Genomic DNA, 17,049 nt, shown 5'->3' on the forward strand with positions numbered 1-17,049 from the left:
TTCCTGCCTGCAGGATAATAGACTGTGTGGGATTATATTATGTCGTAACTGGTATGTATTCCAGAAACCAGGAGCCCAAGGCACAAATTAAAAAAATTGTAACACATTAAGTTAATGTTCAATTGATGGATTCCAGTAGCAGGAGGAAATGCACAGCTTTTCTTAGTGAGCAAGATGTTTTCTCCATATAGGAGAGTAGAGGTCAAATGGTAGAAGCATCCAGAGGATTGCCACAGGAGAAAATACAGCAGGGTAGTCGTCAACAGACAAATAGGTAAAGAGTCAAAAGAATAGATGTACAAAGCTAAAGGTCAAAACAGAGGAAATAATCAAATAAAGACAGGAGCACTTGTTCAGATAAGCTGGTTTACTGAGATAAACTCAATAAATTGGCAAAGATTGTTTCTCAGGAAGCTGCTTATTTAGGCCTGTCAATGGGCATAAGAAACCCTGGGCCTGATTCATCAAGGAACGCAAAGTGAACGCAATTTGTATTTTTCTTAAAATGGACAGATATTGCACATAGGTACGCCTGTATTCAAGTTCAAGCGGATATGAAGAAACGTTTCTAGTTGAATATGTGTCTAAGTACACTCTGCCTATATGACACTTGCTGATTGCAGACATATACAACACATTGCAGGATACGTACAATGCATATGTATATTTAAAGTCCCATCAGAATACAAAGATTAAAAAAAACTAATTATTAAATACGTTAACACCTGTTAATAATATAATCATTAAGAAAAATATATTGAAAAAATTTGATATACATATAGCAGGATGTTATTAATGCCTACTGTGTATAAAATGCAATGTTACAGTTGGTCTTGATTGCAGACACATATTGTAGCATGCATACACGCCTGTCATCAATGTCACTCGGTACTTACACCTGTCCTGTTCCTGGTGCAAGTAATACGACTAAACATCACGTACCTCAGAGATGGCCAGAGCTTGAATCGGACGGATATGTATGCGCTCATCTCTGGGACGCCCTTACTGTACATTGACTACGTACATATTCTCCTCCCCTACCCCTTCCGCCATTAAAATCATGGAATGTTGGAAGAGTCCTTTGCATTTGAAGTTGAATTGAATGCACTTGTGTTCACTGGCAAATAGTCCGTTTCTGCGCATGTGCAATTTTACACAAAACACGGCACATATCAGGATTTACGTTCCTTAATGAATCCTGTCTCTTTATATGTGACAGAAAAGTGACCACATCATTTTGGCAAAAAATTGGGACTTCAACCTGCACACCCAGGGCCAGATAAAGGGCCACACGGGCCTTTATCTGGCCCATGTGGCCCTTTATGAAGGCCCTATCGTGAGCAGCATGTGCCATCAGAGGGAGTGCAGGCATGGGTAGCTCCTCCCTCCAACCACCACCATCTCCCTCTCCTCTTCCATTCCAGGCATCACAAATGAAAAATAATATTTAAAAAAAAAAAGAAAAGTAGATAGACTCAACTGTCAACATGTTTGTCATCCCGTGGCTCAACCCCATTCCCCCCTTATTCCTCTTATTCGCAAGTAGAAATGACAGGAATGTATTGCAAGTAAGATAAAGCAGGTATTGTAATTTTATGCACAGTAATTTGTCCAGTATTAGTGGCCGATATATAATAGAGAGCATCCTAGTGACCAATATACATCTCAAAGAGCATCCTAGAGACTGATATACATCTCAGAGAGCATCCTAGTTGCAGCGACAATAAAACAATGCAGAGAGAATTCTCTGGACTTATAAAATATGCAGGGAGCACCCTATTTACCACCATACAATACAGAGAGCATCATAGTAACCAATATACAATACAAAAGCATCTTACTGTCCGCCATGTAGTATTTTAGTTTGAGTCATAAAATACAGAGAGCAGGACCCCCCTCAGGCTTTGTGCCCCCAACCCTTGCCTTGTCATGCATTGTGCCTGTGTCAGAAAGCATTCACATAGTTTAAAATCGTATAAAAAATAAAAAATAACCGTATTTTCTTTTGTAATGTTTACTTATTTGAAATGACAAGTTGTACAAATGTTATAACAATGTACTATCAATACAAAGATAAATAATCAGAAATGGTTTAAAAGGTCAGAACAAGTTAACAGTATGTTTTATTTTATTTTTAGGAAACAATTTACGTTACGATGCACAAACATTCACTAACCTTAAGGCTGTCAGCTGCACGTTTTCCAGCACTGTCAGTGGATCCAATTCCTTCTTCTTCCACTGCACTTGGGCTGCAGATCCGCTCCTGCCATAATCTCTCTACCAGTGCACATGATCTGCCACCCAGTGTTGGACTGGGGCATGAAGGGCCCACTGGGGGACTGCAACACTAGGGGCCCACCAGAGGGGGTGTGGTCAGCCATCATAGAGGCTAGACCAGAAACTAGAGGGGGAGTGGTCAGTCCACGAAGGACAGCTAGCACCTTAGTGTAGTATATAAAGAATGCAGTGTGTGTATAAAGAATACACAGTCTTGACCTGCCCCTTAGATTGGGCAGAACAGTCACCAAAAATCAGGATTGTCCCACTAGACCAGGCTTGGCTAACTTGTGGCACTCCAGGTGTTGTGAAACTACAAGCCCCAACATGCTTTGCCAATATATAGCAGCTTATTGCCTGAAGAGTATGCTGGGACTTGTAGTTTCACAACATCTGGAGTACCACAGGTTAGCCAAGCCTGCACTAGACTCAGATCATTTGACAGACTGTCCTACCTATTGTTGTCCCTTTTTCCACCTGTGGTTGCTGGTTTCTTTAGTTGAGGCTTGTCTGGATCCTGGAATGTTGAGGGCCCTATTTTGAAAAAATAATGGGTACATTTAGAAACGCCAACCATCCCTGCCATTAAATCAACAGCACCCACATTTAATAATTAGGCCTCTCTCCAGCCTCAACATTAAAGTAATAGCTCTCACATTTGATAAATAGATCTATTTCCCTCCAACCAACCCCAACATTAAATTAATAGTATTCACATTTAATAAATAAACCTACTACCCTCCCTCCAAACAGCCCCAGCAATAAATTAATAGCATTTACGTTTAATACATCCATTTCCTACGACCATTCCTAGCATTAAATAAATAATTTTTACATTTAAAAGATAGCCCTCCTCCCCACACTCAGCCCCACATTCAATTATAGACCCAAACCACCTCCGCATTAAAGGTCCCATCACCCTCTCCCTATAGTGTTCTTTGTGCAGCCCCCCCTGACTATAGTTTAGTATAGTCAGCCCCCCCTATAGGTTAGTATAGATAGGCAGCCCCCCTATGCCACATAGTAGTGCCCCCAAAACAATGTTATACCACACAGTAGTGCCCCCAATGTTTTTTTTTTTTAAATATATTTTATTGACAGTTTTACAGTTTCAACAGCATACAGATTAGAATATGAATCAAACATTTTGTTAATAAAAGTAAACTAATAAGTACATTGTTATGATGATACAAATCAAATTAATTGAAGTGGAAAAGAAGAAGACAGAAATAGAATGAAAAGAAAAGGGGGAAAGGGGAGGGGGAGAGGGGGAAGGAAACTCAGCCCAGCATCCTGATGTCAGCAAAGCGTTCAGTAAACCATTTGCAATCGAGGTCACAATATCTTACTTTTCATTTAGCTTAAACTCTGATTTTAATCGGTCCCTGGTTGACCTGCTCCGTAGGTAGCTAGCCAAGGTTGCCAGGTATTTTGAAACTTAATGGGTTTATCATTTATTATATTAATTCCCCCCAATGTTATGCCACACAGTAGTGCCCCAATGTTATACCACATAGTGCCCCAAATGTTATGCCACATAGTGCCCCCAATATTATGCCACCCAGTAGTGCCCCAAATCTTATACCACACAGCAGTGCCCCAATGTTATGCTACATAGTGCCCCCAATGTTATGCCACCCAGTAGTGCCCCAAATGTTATGTCACATAGTGCCCCAAATGTTATGCCACATAGTGCCCCAAATGTTATGCCACATAGTGCCCACAATGTTATACCACCCAGTAGTGCCCCAAATGTTATGCCACGCAAGTGTCCCCAATTCACACACACACACACACACACACACACTATATATATATATATATATATATATACGGTATATATATATTATAGTATAAACAAATGGTTAATATACTTACCGATATGTTGATTGCTGCAGGGCAGGCTCTCTGCTCCTTCTCCCTTCTTCAGTGGCGGCGTGAATATTAGCTGACAGTGGGAGGGGGGCGGGTCACATGATCGCAGCTGCGATCGCAATTGAGCAGCGAGGACATCGGAGAGGACCCTCGTGAAGACGGGCCTTCAGGTAAGTTGAGCCCATGGGCAAAAGGGGGTGTGGCCATAAGGTAGCCGGGCCTATCAGTGATTTTACCGGAAGCCCGCTGGGCCAGTCCGACGCTGCTGCCACCTGTTGCCAATGAAGTACTTTTCTGCACCAAGGACTCTCTGCCACAGTCCCCCTCTCCCAACCAAACAGCAGTTTTCACCTCAGCTCCCCTTTTTTGCTCCCCAGCTATATCATTTGTTCCACACGTTCTATCATTCATTCTTTCATTCTCTCCCTTTTTACTTTCCCTTCCCCAGCTCTTTCTGCTCCCTCCCTTATTGTTCTTTCTATGCCCCCCACCAGATTATGCCTTTTTTTCTTTATTCTTATTTCTGCTATTCCTATTCTCCCCTCAACCAGAATTTGTGTTCCTCAACTGTGGCTGCTGTGATTGGATGCACTCTTTGGCAGGATGGTAAAGAGTGTGACAAGTGCATCTGCCCAGGCCAATCACAGCAGCCACAAGGGCAGGAAGCTAATAAAAGAAGACACCAGGAAGGGTAGCCAATCAGAACAGCCACCAAGACGGGAAGACAATCACAGCATCTACCTGGACCGGAAACCAATCCAGTCTCCTGAGAACCTCTGTAGCCCCCACCCACTCAGCAATAGACAGCCTTGTGATTCGCTGCAACACCACCACTACTAACCCCCCCCTCCAACTCATCGCTCGAGACCAACACCCCCACACCATGCTCATTTCCCAAACTCTGCGCTACCCCCCAGCTGCTCGATCCAACCCCTCAGTCCCCGATCCCACCCTCCGCGCCGGGTGTAAACACACACACAAAGAAAATACAAGATAATACAAAAAAGAAAAAAAAGGATAATTTAAAAAATATATATACAAAAATACTGATAATACATGAGGCGGCCTTAATAGGCCTACCTGGGCCTATCTGTGATGGGAGGCAGCCCCTTCAGGCCCATTGTTAATCCGGCCCTGTGCAGACCCTGAAGAGTCTATGCATCAAGCATATTTGACATTTAAAATATGCGGAAACTACTGTGTCAGCATCTCTTAAGTATGTTTGCTATGCATTAACTGCTAATGGAGGAGATTTCACAGAAATCTCTTCCATTTAGGCAAATACCGTGCAGCATCACAGTCCCCATAGATTACTATGGGGACTGCGATGTTCTGCAATGTATCAAGCTTTGATAAGCTTTGCATTGCACAGACAGGTAACGCCATAATGGTGTTGCCATCTCAGGATGGCGTTACCTGTAATTTCCTATGGGATTCTGCTGAAGCCTCTTCGGATTCGCACAACCTGATACAGTATTAGTGCTGTGCGCAATTCCTCCAATCACCGACAGCCTATAAATAGGAAAATTAGATTGCAGGAGGGGGGGTCACTTTGCCAGAATAGCCCCGGCATGATGCATTCAAGTGTTGCATAAATATGATCACTGCGATCTGCAGCGATGCATATTTACTTGATTTTCTGTAAGTATTTCTGGTAAATTTGCTCAAAACCATTCTTATAGTTTGTCTACTGTCATATGAGTTCATTTATAATAAATAGTTGAACAAACAAAGTATAAATAGTGCTCTGTCACTATCCCATATTAGCATCCGTCAGGCTGGCTTGGTTAATATGGCCCACAATACCAGGTGACCTGGCCTCCTGTTGTTAAGCACTAAATTGTCATTGCACACACAGATTTATAGATTGAAAAAGAAACCGTATCATGACAGGTGTTGGTATGATTGGGCTTCTTTTCCAATCTATAATTGTGTCTACAATGGCAATTTAGTACTTAGTGACACAGGAGAAAAAGAAAACCCTTTTACAGACAAAGTGTAAAAAAAAAACAGAAAAAAGAAAAGAAGCGAAAGGTCATCTCTCCGGAGACTCTGTAACTCGGCAGAGGGTGTGACCTGCTAGACCACTGTTGCCATGTGTCCTCCAGTAACCATGGCAACTCAGGGCCCAACAGCAGCTGTCAAATATTGATTCATATACAAGATCCATTTTCTGGCATTTAAAAAAGAAGAGCCCAAAACTACATACATGTTTGCAGTCTGTGTTAAAAAAAAACCCACAAAAAGCCTAAAACATAATCTAGAAATAAGAGAAAACTGTTACATCTCTTTTTCATCCAATTATTACTGAAAACAAGTATTTTTCTACTTTATAACTTGGAAACATTATTTTCTCATGGCTTAGAGTAATAATGCATGAAGCGAAAATATTTTTCCTCAATGATTCATTATTAATCACATTTGTACTTTACATATATTATTTAGATGTACTTAAAATGGAACAAGTATTTCCTCAATGTAAGAAGCCTCCTTCATTAGCATTATTAAGATTACATCTTAATTGCATACTCGGAGATTTCCATTTCTTTTAATGGAATATATCATTGTTCTGAAAAAGGTAGAATTTGTGTGAAACTGATATACTGAAAATGTCTACATTTTGTACCTTTGGCCAGTTATCAGATTATGTTGCCCTCTTCGTTTTACCATCACACAATTAGGTTTAACATATTTTTCATATGAAAACAGTGCACTGCAAAATGATTGGACATATCCTTTTAAAATGATATTATATTATTAAGACAACCACACTGTCTACAAACTACATTAGTTAAGTTAATAAATGTAAGAAAAAAATCTAAATTTGAAAAAAAAAGTATACTACAATCTTTAATATACAAAATTGTTAAAAGTCTCTTTCCTTACTGAAATAGGAAATCTGTTTTATACTAGACACATAGTAACCCTAGTATGAATTAGAGATTTCACTGACACCCATGTTCTGGTTTTGGTTTTGGTTTTGGATCTAGATTAACTTCGTGTTTTGGTTTTGGCAAAAATGCCCTTACGTGTTTTGGTTTTGGATCCCTATTTTTTCCTAAAATCCCTATTTTATTTTTTTGGATAAAATCACGTAATTTTGCTTTTTTTGCCCCCTACATTATTATTAACATCAATAACACAAATTTCAAGTCATTTGCAGTCAATTTTGACCATCTCACAGGTCACAATATTATTTTCATACACTTTCAAACAAAGACAGCAGCGACCTAGCTGGATGCTAAGCGAAAGAGCAATGACTCAAACACACGGCAGTTCATAGCACATCTAGGAAATATTGCCACACAGCAGTGGCAGAAAATAAAAGTGCTGCAAGATGGAATTTTCCTTGGATCATAAAAGCAGTTTTGGTTCATTTGATCGCTCCACCCATTCCTGGAATAAGTGTGGTAATTCTACAGCTAATATATGGCGACAAACGCTGACCCCCTTCCCCCGGGATGTGTGCTTTTGTGAGAGTCAGAAAAATCCAGGGTGCCAGACAATGCACTAAAAAGAACCATTGTAATTCACAGTAAAAAGCAAAAAACGGGTTCATCAGTGAGCTTCGAATCAGCCTCCATTCCCACAAAATTATAATCTAGTTAGGTACCTTTGATGTAAAGTGCAGGTTACAAACACTTGATGAAACAGCAGCAAAGTGGAAGGTAATACATATACACGTCTATTTAGACATCCATGCTTACATTACTGTGGCTTTACAAACGATACAAATGGATAGACAACTGTTGTCAGGATTTGGGTAAAAATAATTCCACACATAAGAGGTGGATTTTTTGGTCTTATGCTCAGGCATGATAATGATCGTCTTCTTGTCACGTGCAAGAATTGCTTCCACTGGTGCAGGACTTACACAACAACTTCATCCTCATCACCATCCTCATCTGCAGAAATGGTGAAACGGGCCTTCTTTATGGGTACACTATCAGACAGGTCAGGATTACACATAGCACTCGTGGATAGACTCTCCTCAGGGATTTATGTCATTTCTGAATCAGAACATACATTTTCCTCTAATGCCTCACTGTTTTCTTCCAGCTCAGCTTTTACATGTAAAAGTATTTGGACACCACTTTTGGAGTCCGAATGACAAGGTCTTGCTTGGTCATGACTGACCTTACTAGAAGATACATCAGTGACAGATGCAGAACTAGCACTCTTAAAGAAAGGCGAAGGCCTCATTCTTCCCTTACCACTGTGTGTGTGTAGAATGGCATGTTGGCAATTTAATTTTTTTCTGCAGATAACTTTGCCTGGATTACAGGTCTTTTTTTCTTGACCAGGTGTCTTTTTAAATTTTTGTTTCCCTGACTTTAAAATACTATGTACTTTCCCATAGGTTTTAACAGATGACGTAGATGGATTACTATTACCATGATTGGTGCCAGCAGCTGCTTGGTGCTCCTGGTCTTCTGTGTACTCCTGTGAATCCATTTTGATAACACAGTACAATGTGACTGCAAATTAAGAACAACACTGCCAGCCCTATTATTTCTATCTCAGCAATGACAATTAGCAATGGAGCTCTCCTCTTTGTGTTTTACCTATATAACACAGTACAATGTGACTGCAGATATAGAAGACCAAGCCTGTCAGCCCTAGTATTTCTATTTCAGCAATGACAATTAGCAATGTACCTCTCCTCTTTGAGTTTTACCTATGTAACACAGTACAATGTGACTGCAGATGTAGAAGACCAAGCCTGCCAGCCCTAAGATTTCTATTTCAGCGATGACAATTAGCAATGGAGCAATGGAGCTCTCCTTTTTGCATGTTAGTTATATAACACAGTACAATGTGACTGCAGATTTAGAAGACCAAGCCTGCCAGACCTATTATTTCTATTTCAGTAATGACAATTAGCAATGGACCAATGGAGCTCTCCTGAATGTCACTGGAAACTTTGAAGAACACTGCTACCCCTCCTCTTTCTTTTCTACCTATGACGCTGCCCAACTGCACTAGAGACTGCCAAGAACTGTGCTACTCCTTCTGTGTCCCTCTGTGAAATGGCGCTGGATCACCGTGGAGGGCGGTACTTATAGAATCCAAAGCACGCGAGATCCCAGAACCGACAACGTAACAATGACTTTTTGCCTCGTTTTCTATTCCGAGGACGTGTGAAAGTACCGAGTCGGCTCTGTTTGGTACTCGGATCTGCTTAGTTTAGGTGTGTTCGGTTTCCCAGGGATCCGTTCCTGGGCATCTTTGGTATGAATCTAACATAGACCTTCCAACACAATTCACACCTGCTATATTTTTTTGCAACCCACACATAACGAATAAAGCTTACAAATGATACAATACCTGAATAAATGAAGTATCAAATTTAACTGAAAAAGAGTAATTTGTGCTGGGAGCTCTTCGGGAGCACTCTGATTCATTGCAATGTTTTTTTTCCCCCCCAACATTTGATTATGTTGATTAAAGAAAAGAGGGTGTTAGGCACCTATCTTATCCAACACTACAAAAAAATGGGACATCATTAATTTTATAAATTATAATGGGGTCAACATTTTATTTATATATTTCTCTAGGGTGGCACTGTTTCTTTCTTTATTTCTATAATGGACCATTTAGGTGAGTATTTTATTGTAGAAAGAGGCACCCTGATCAGAACAGAACAGTTATAGGGGAGAGTGGTTGTTTTAGTGAAAATGAGAAGGGGATTGGGTAAAGATTATTTAACTTCGCTGGGTTAAGTCGGGTTTCTGTAATGGCAAGGAGGTTGAGGGATTTGGAATTGAATAGATTATGGATGTAAGCAAGTTTGTATGCAAAAATATACTATATGGGCAAAAGTGTTTGGCCAAACCCGTTAATTATTGAATTGAGGTGTTACAATGAGACCTGTTTCCAGAGGTGTATAAAATAAAGCACCTAGCCATGCAGTATCCATTTGCAAACATTTGTGGTACAAAATGGGTTGTTATGAAGAGCTCAATGACTTCAAGCATGGTACTGTGATAGAATGCCACCTTTGCAATAAGACGGTTCATGAAATTTCAATGCTTCTGGATATTTCACGGTTATTAGAAAATGGAAGCGTTTAGGAACAACAGCAACTCAACCACGAAGCTGACCAAATAAAATCACAAAGCGGGGTCAACGACTGCTAAGGTGCATGATGCGTAAAATTTGCCAAAGCTCTGCTGATTCCATAACTGAAGAGTTCCGAACTTCCACTGGCATTGTAATGTAAGCACAAAAACTGTGCGGGGGTAACTTAATGGAATGGGTTTCCATAGCCAAGCAGCTACATGCAAGCCTCACATCACCAAGACCAATGGCAAGCGTTGGATGGAGTGGAATAAAGCACACCGACAGTGAAGCAGTGGAATTGTGTTCTGTGGAGTGACAAATCACGCTTCTCTGTTTGGCAGTCAGATGGGCGAGTCTGGGTTTTGTGGATGCTGGGAGAACGTTACCTGTCTGACTGCATTATGTCAACTGTGAAGTTTGGTGAAGGAGGGATTTTTCAGGGCTTGGGCTAGGCCCCTTATCTCCACTGAAGGGCAATCTTAATGCTTCAGTATACTAAGTCATTTTGGACAATGCTATGATTTCAACTTTGTGGCAACAGTTTGGAGAAGGCCCTTTTCTATTCCATCATGACTGTACCCCAGTGCACAAAGCAAGGACTACAAAGACATGGTTTGATCAGTTTAGTGTGGAAGAACTTGACTGTCCCACACAGAGTCCTGACCTCAACCCTATCAAACACCTTTGGGATGAACTGGAATGGAGATTGCGAGACAGGCCTTCTCGTCCAACATCAGTGCCTGACCTCATAAATGCTCTACAGAATAAATGGGCACAGATAGCCACAGAAACACTCCAACATCTTGTGGAAAGCCTTCCAAGAGGAGTGGAAGCTGTTATCGCTGCAAAAGGGGGACCAACTCTATATTAAAGTATATGTATTTGAATACAATGTCATTACAGTCCCTGTTGGTGTAATGGTTAAGCGTCCGAATACTTCTGTCCATATAGTGTATCTTGTGTTCCAAAGATGCATGGAAAAATGTGATGCAGGGTAGTGGAGATATGTGAATAAATTTGGAGCAATTGGAAGTACAAGGTGGATGGAAAGTTTTGCAGTTGAAGGAAGAACATGAGTAAATAATGGGTATTGCACTGGGTACAGAGTTGGATGAGATATCATAAGTAACAATTAAAAAAGCAGTACGAGAAAGAGGAAAAGCAAGGATGACCTGTGGGTGTGAGGTTTGTTTCTGCTTATGTAAATTGTAAGCCAGTGAGTAGGGGGGTGCAAGAAACAAAACAATTCATGACTGCATAATAGCAAGGAGGGACGTAGTAAAGGGGGAAATAAGAATAGGGGATGGAGAACTAGGATGCTGGAGAGAGAAGAGGCATATGAAGTGAAGTGTGGTGAAAGTGAGTAGTAGAAAGAGAAAAGGTACATTGAGTAGGTGCATAGCTAAACTGATATCCATAATCCTTCTCTCCAAAGACATCAGGGGGTAAATGTATCATAGTGCGGGTTGTACAAGTCGCCGGAAATCGGCGAGATGACAGCTTAAATTTAAAGCAGCGCTGCCTTGTAGATGGAAAATTTAAGCTTTCATCTCGCCGATTTCCGGCGACTTGTACAAACCACACTATGAAACATTTACCCCCAGGTGTCCGAAATTAAACGAGACAACTGGGATATTGGTACTGTCACAAACCATGGCAATAGTGATGTCTGTTGGTGCTGCTTACATGATGAAGAAAACTTTCTATAGAAAACTGGCAAAATGGTACAACACACATGTATTTACTGTGATGGCATCTTGATTGGAGCAAGGAAGGAACTTGTGAGAAAAGGATGGTGATTCACAAGGCTGTAGAGATCAGAGCTAAATAACAGAATGCAGAGGTGATTTCCTGCATGGGAGGTCATTGTAGGTACTAGGGGCATACCTGCAGCTATAAAGATCAATAATGCAAGCATGCAGTGTCTAGATTATTGAGTGACTTCTGATCAAAATACATCTTACCAGCTTCCGTGATCTTTTGTGTATCTGAACTTGACTACACCTGTTTGACCGTCATTTGTCAGGGGTGTGGTACGTTAAAGCGAGCATGATAAAGTCGATACTACTTACCCCGACAAGGATTACCCGACCGTGAGTTTTCCTACATACTTGTCAAGCCAAATGTTTATTATAGTGATTTTCAAGAATTGCGATTGGCTCACAGGGCGGCAGCTGTAAATGACGTTACTTTTACAGCCGACAGTATTATTTGTGGTCTTAAAGGGATAATTTAAGGAGGCGCTGGGTCCACAATGTATTTTAGTAAGGCTTTTGCAGCACCTCCTGAAATTATGCCGAAGATATGGGAGCCTGGAAAAAGTTGGAAGTCTTGGGTGACAACCGTAGAGTACAAAGAAGGGAGAATTAGCAATTGCCTTGTGAAAATGGTTATTTTGAGTGAATTCTGCCCAAAGGAGCAATTCAACCCAGTCAGTCTGATGCGCGGCTTATATATTTGAAGAAATTTTTCGAGTTCCTGATTGGTCTGCTCCGTTAGTCCATTGGACTGCAGGTGATAGGCCGATGAGAAATCGAGTTTAATACCTAACTTGCCAGAAAAGGCTCTCCAGAATTTGGAAATAAACTGCAAATCTTGATCGGATACAATATGAATTGGACTTTCATGCAGACGAAATACATCTTTGATGAATGGATCTGCCAGTACTGAAGAGGACGGAAGACCCTTGAGGGGTATAACATGTGCTGCTCTTAAAAACGATCTGTGATCACCCAGATGTATAGGACTTCGAGGGTCAAAAGTCTGTAATGAATCCATAGGAATCTGGGTCCAAGGAACCTCAGTAACAGGTAATGGAATAAGAGGACCGAAGGGTTTGACCCGAGGGACCTTATATTGGGCACAGACAGAATATGCAGAGACAAACCTCTCAACCTCTTTCATCATCATCATCATCATCACCATTTATTTATATAGCGCCACCAGGGCCGGATTAACCCTAGGGCTAACTGGGCTACAGCCCAGGGGCCCTTGAAAGTGCTCAGCAGCAGCATTGATCGGTCGGGGGCGCCCGCGATCAATGCTGCTGAGCACTTTTAATGCGGTCCTTCCCCGGCACGCTGTAGACTCCTTACTGAGGAGATCTCGTGAGTCTCACTCTCACGAGATCTCCTCAGTAAAGTGCGTACAGTGCGTCGGGGAAGGACTGCAATGCCAGGAGAAGGAGGTAAGTGCCTTGGGGGCGGCTCAGCTCACCGGGGGGGTGGCTCAGATAACGGGGAGGGGGGCCCTCATGGGGGAATGGAGGTCCCCTTAGCCCAGGGCCTCCATTCCCTTAATCCGGCCCTGAGCGCCACTGATTCCGCAGCGCTGTACAAAGAACTCACTCACATCAGTCCCTGCCCCATTGGGGCTTACAGTCTAAATTCCCTAACACACACACACACACACACACACACACAGAGAGAGAGAGAGACTAGGGTCAATTTTTGGTAGCAGCCAATTAACCTACTAGTATGTTTTTGGAGTGTGGGAGGAAACCGGAGCACCCGGAGGAAACCCATGCAAACACGGGGAGAACATACAAACTCCACACATATAAGGCCATGATCGGGAATTGAACTCATGACCCCAGCGCTGTGAGGCAGACATGCTAACCACTTAGCCATCGTGCTAGCCTTATGCCCTCTTTGGGTAAGGATGGCCACCAATAGTAGCAAGAGAGTAGTTCCCATGTTTTCCTAGCCCCGATCGCCCCCCTCCCCTATCAGACACTTGCTGCCGACGGCTGCACAGTATGTGCAGGTCCGTCCAGCCGTGACAGGCAGGGACAGTGTGCTGCCCGGCTGCTCTGATTGTGTTTAAAACACAATCAGAGCAGCCGGGCAGCACACTGTCCCTGCCTGTCACGGCTGGACGGACCTGCACATACTGTGCAGCCGTCGGCAGCCTAAACTGTTAGAAAGGGGCGGGGCCTAAATCGCCCCCCTAAATCGCCCCGGGTACAGTAGTTTTCTAGATCCGCCCCTGAGTGCCATAGGAGGAGGCGTCCAACTCAAATAAAAAAGGAAACTGATAATCTGGTTGATGAAGAATAGGAGCCGAGGAAAAGGCGGATTTAAGATACTTCAAAACTTCGAGGGCCTCGAGAGACCAGACCTTGGTGTTAGCCTCCTTCCTGGTCAAAGCCATAATGGGGGCTATAATAGAAGAATATCCTTTAATAATTTTTCTATAATAATTGGAGAACCCGAGGAAGCGATGGTGGTCTTCAGGCCCGTGGATTGTGGCCATTCTAAAATGGCTTTCAGTTTGGCAGGATCGATTTGGAGTCCGGTTTCCAAAATTATGTAGGCTAAAAAGGGCAATTGTCTCTGCTTAAATAGGCATTTTTTCAGTTTACAAACAAGATGGTGTTTCCTGAGACGAGAGAGGACCTCACAGATATGTTCCCTTTGGGAGAGGAGGTCTTGAGAAAAAATAAGGATGTCATCCAAGTAGATGATAACAAATTGGTAGGGCAGGTCCTGGAAGATCTCATTCATAAAAGTTTGAAATACAGCAGGGGCATTACAAAGCCTAAAATGCATTACCAGGTACTCAAAGTGGCCATCATGAGTATTAAAGGCCACCTTCCATTCGTCCCCCTCCTTAATCCGAATGAGGTTGTATGTGCCTCGCAGATCCAATTTAGAAAATAGAGAAGCCGCTTTTAAAGCGATTGAATAGTTTAGAAATTAGTGGAAGCGGATATCTATTGTTAAAGAAAAAATAGAGAATAGAAGTGAATCCAGCGCTCATGATATCTCCAAAAGAAACCAGACAGAGCCCTTAGTAAGCGTAATGGGAAACAAGCATATACTTATATTGGTATTCTGTGTATATTCAGTTCAACAGTGAAAATAGACTAAAACCTTCAAAATGTCAAATGTAGTTGATACTGAATCCAATTCTTAACGATAATCTTCTTTAATCAGCCACTCATAGATAGAAACATGGCAGAGAAGGAGAAATGGAAAGGAAATCTAGTGTGATATGGTTTTAGAAAACAACTATTTAATATAATTAAAAACACACTGACAATAAAATAAAGATGAAGTACATGGTAAATCCAATGGTAATAATACTAAATTCTCGTACCAGAGGAGCTGAGATTCAACAGTCATAGATCTTAACAGTTTTCCTGGGATAAATAATTGCTGCGATAATCAATCAGATCCTAGATGATATACCTGGTTAGAGTAAGCTGCTGATCTCATCACCCAACGCATTTAGACGAATTTCTCAAGGTGGATGAGCACTAACACCCTTGAAGTCCTTAAATAGTAACCATGTCCAATAGGAATGCTTGGAGTCACCATAACTTAATTAATTAATTCATTACTTGCATACATTCTTATAAGATATATTGTTGTACACATCTTGCATTAATCGGGAACATCCGCTTGTCAAAAATTGTGCAAAAAAACACAAATATTAAAAGATACGGAATATCCGCCTTACTGGATATAGTACAACTTCCGGTTTGCGCTCCACGATAGGGAACGTAACTTACGGTTTGCAGTCCAAGTTGTATAGCAACATGTGACATCACTTTCGGTTAGCATCTCAATACGGGACCACTACATCAAAACGATGCGTGTCACCACATGAGATTGAATAATCAACTGGATGCTTCCCTAAAAACATATAAATAATCATACCACTAATAAAGAACAATATGGTGATGATAATAAGCAATAAAATATTGCATATTCTTAATAGTGATCCGCAAAACTAATCAGGGATGATATAAGACAATTTTATTCTAGCATTCCTGCATCCAAACAGGTGTCAAAACAAAAAAATCACAATCATTAAAATAACAGTCTATTGAATTGACAATAGCTTAAAATAATGTTCATTAATGGTAGATCTATAAGGATAAAAAAGAAAAGGGTGCTGTAAATACATTATAAATTTACATTAAAAACATTTGATTTCAAAATCTTTAACCCATTAGGTATCAGACTCTTAAATTTATAGATCTATCTCATTTCCATCTTAGAGAGTTGGTTATCAATATTTCTATATGATTAGTTACAAACACAAAATGTCACCGTACTAGATAGTAGGATAATCTCTAAAAAATATATATATATAAATGTTGTAGACCCAGGATAAATTACCCAGGGGGTGCACCCTACACTAATTGCATAATGAACAAAAAGAAGAAAGCTGTGTGGATGGGGCACTCCAATTAGAGAATAAAAAGTAATAAATTTTATTGGTATGCATTAAAAAAGGGGGGGTAGAACTTGCAAGCGAAATATAAAATCAAACATATAACACACAGTGATACAAAATATAAAATGCAATCTGTATTGCAAGGACTCCGAAACTGAACTATTAGCACAGATATAGATAACAATGAGCTATAATGAGCTATGGCTGTCTAAATGGATAAGCATGCTAATATATGCCCATAAATGAGTATAGTGCAACTCCTGTATAGCGATATAATAGAACACTATAATGCCTGAATAGATGTAGCGCTAATCAAATATGATAAAGCATGCTGATCTAAATAATATAAAACAGACATGCAATTAGCGACTAGAGATAATCCACTAAAATAGTAATGGTCCCACAATAGGAAGTCGCTAGTAAACTACTAATTCCTGTATTTTATTAATTGGACCTTTCACTCTCTTACAAGCTAAACAGAATCCGCACCAATAGAAACCTTTAGATTTAATCTGTCCACCACAGAAGACCTAGAACCAAGGATTTAATAGCCCTGGGAATCACTGATAGCGAAATCTCTTCCTTAAGCAAAGCCCCAATTTGAAGGGTGAGTGGAACCGCCTGGAAAAGAATTAGCCCATCTGAAAT

This window comes from Mixophyes fleayi, chromosome 7, assembly GCF_038048845.1.
Source record: "Mixophyes fleayi isolate aMixFle1 chromosome 7, aMixFle1.hap1, whole genome shotgun sequence".
Lineage (NCBI taxonomy): Eukaryota > Metazoa > Chordata > Amphibia > Anura > Limnodynastidae > Mixophyes > Mixophyes fleayi.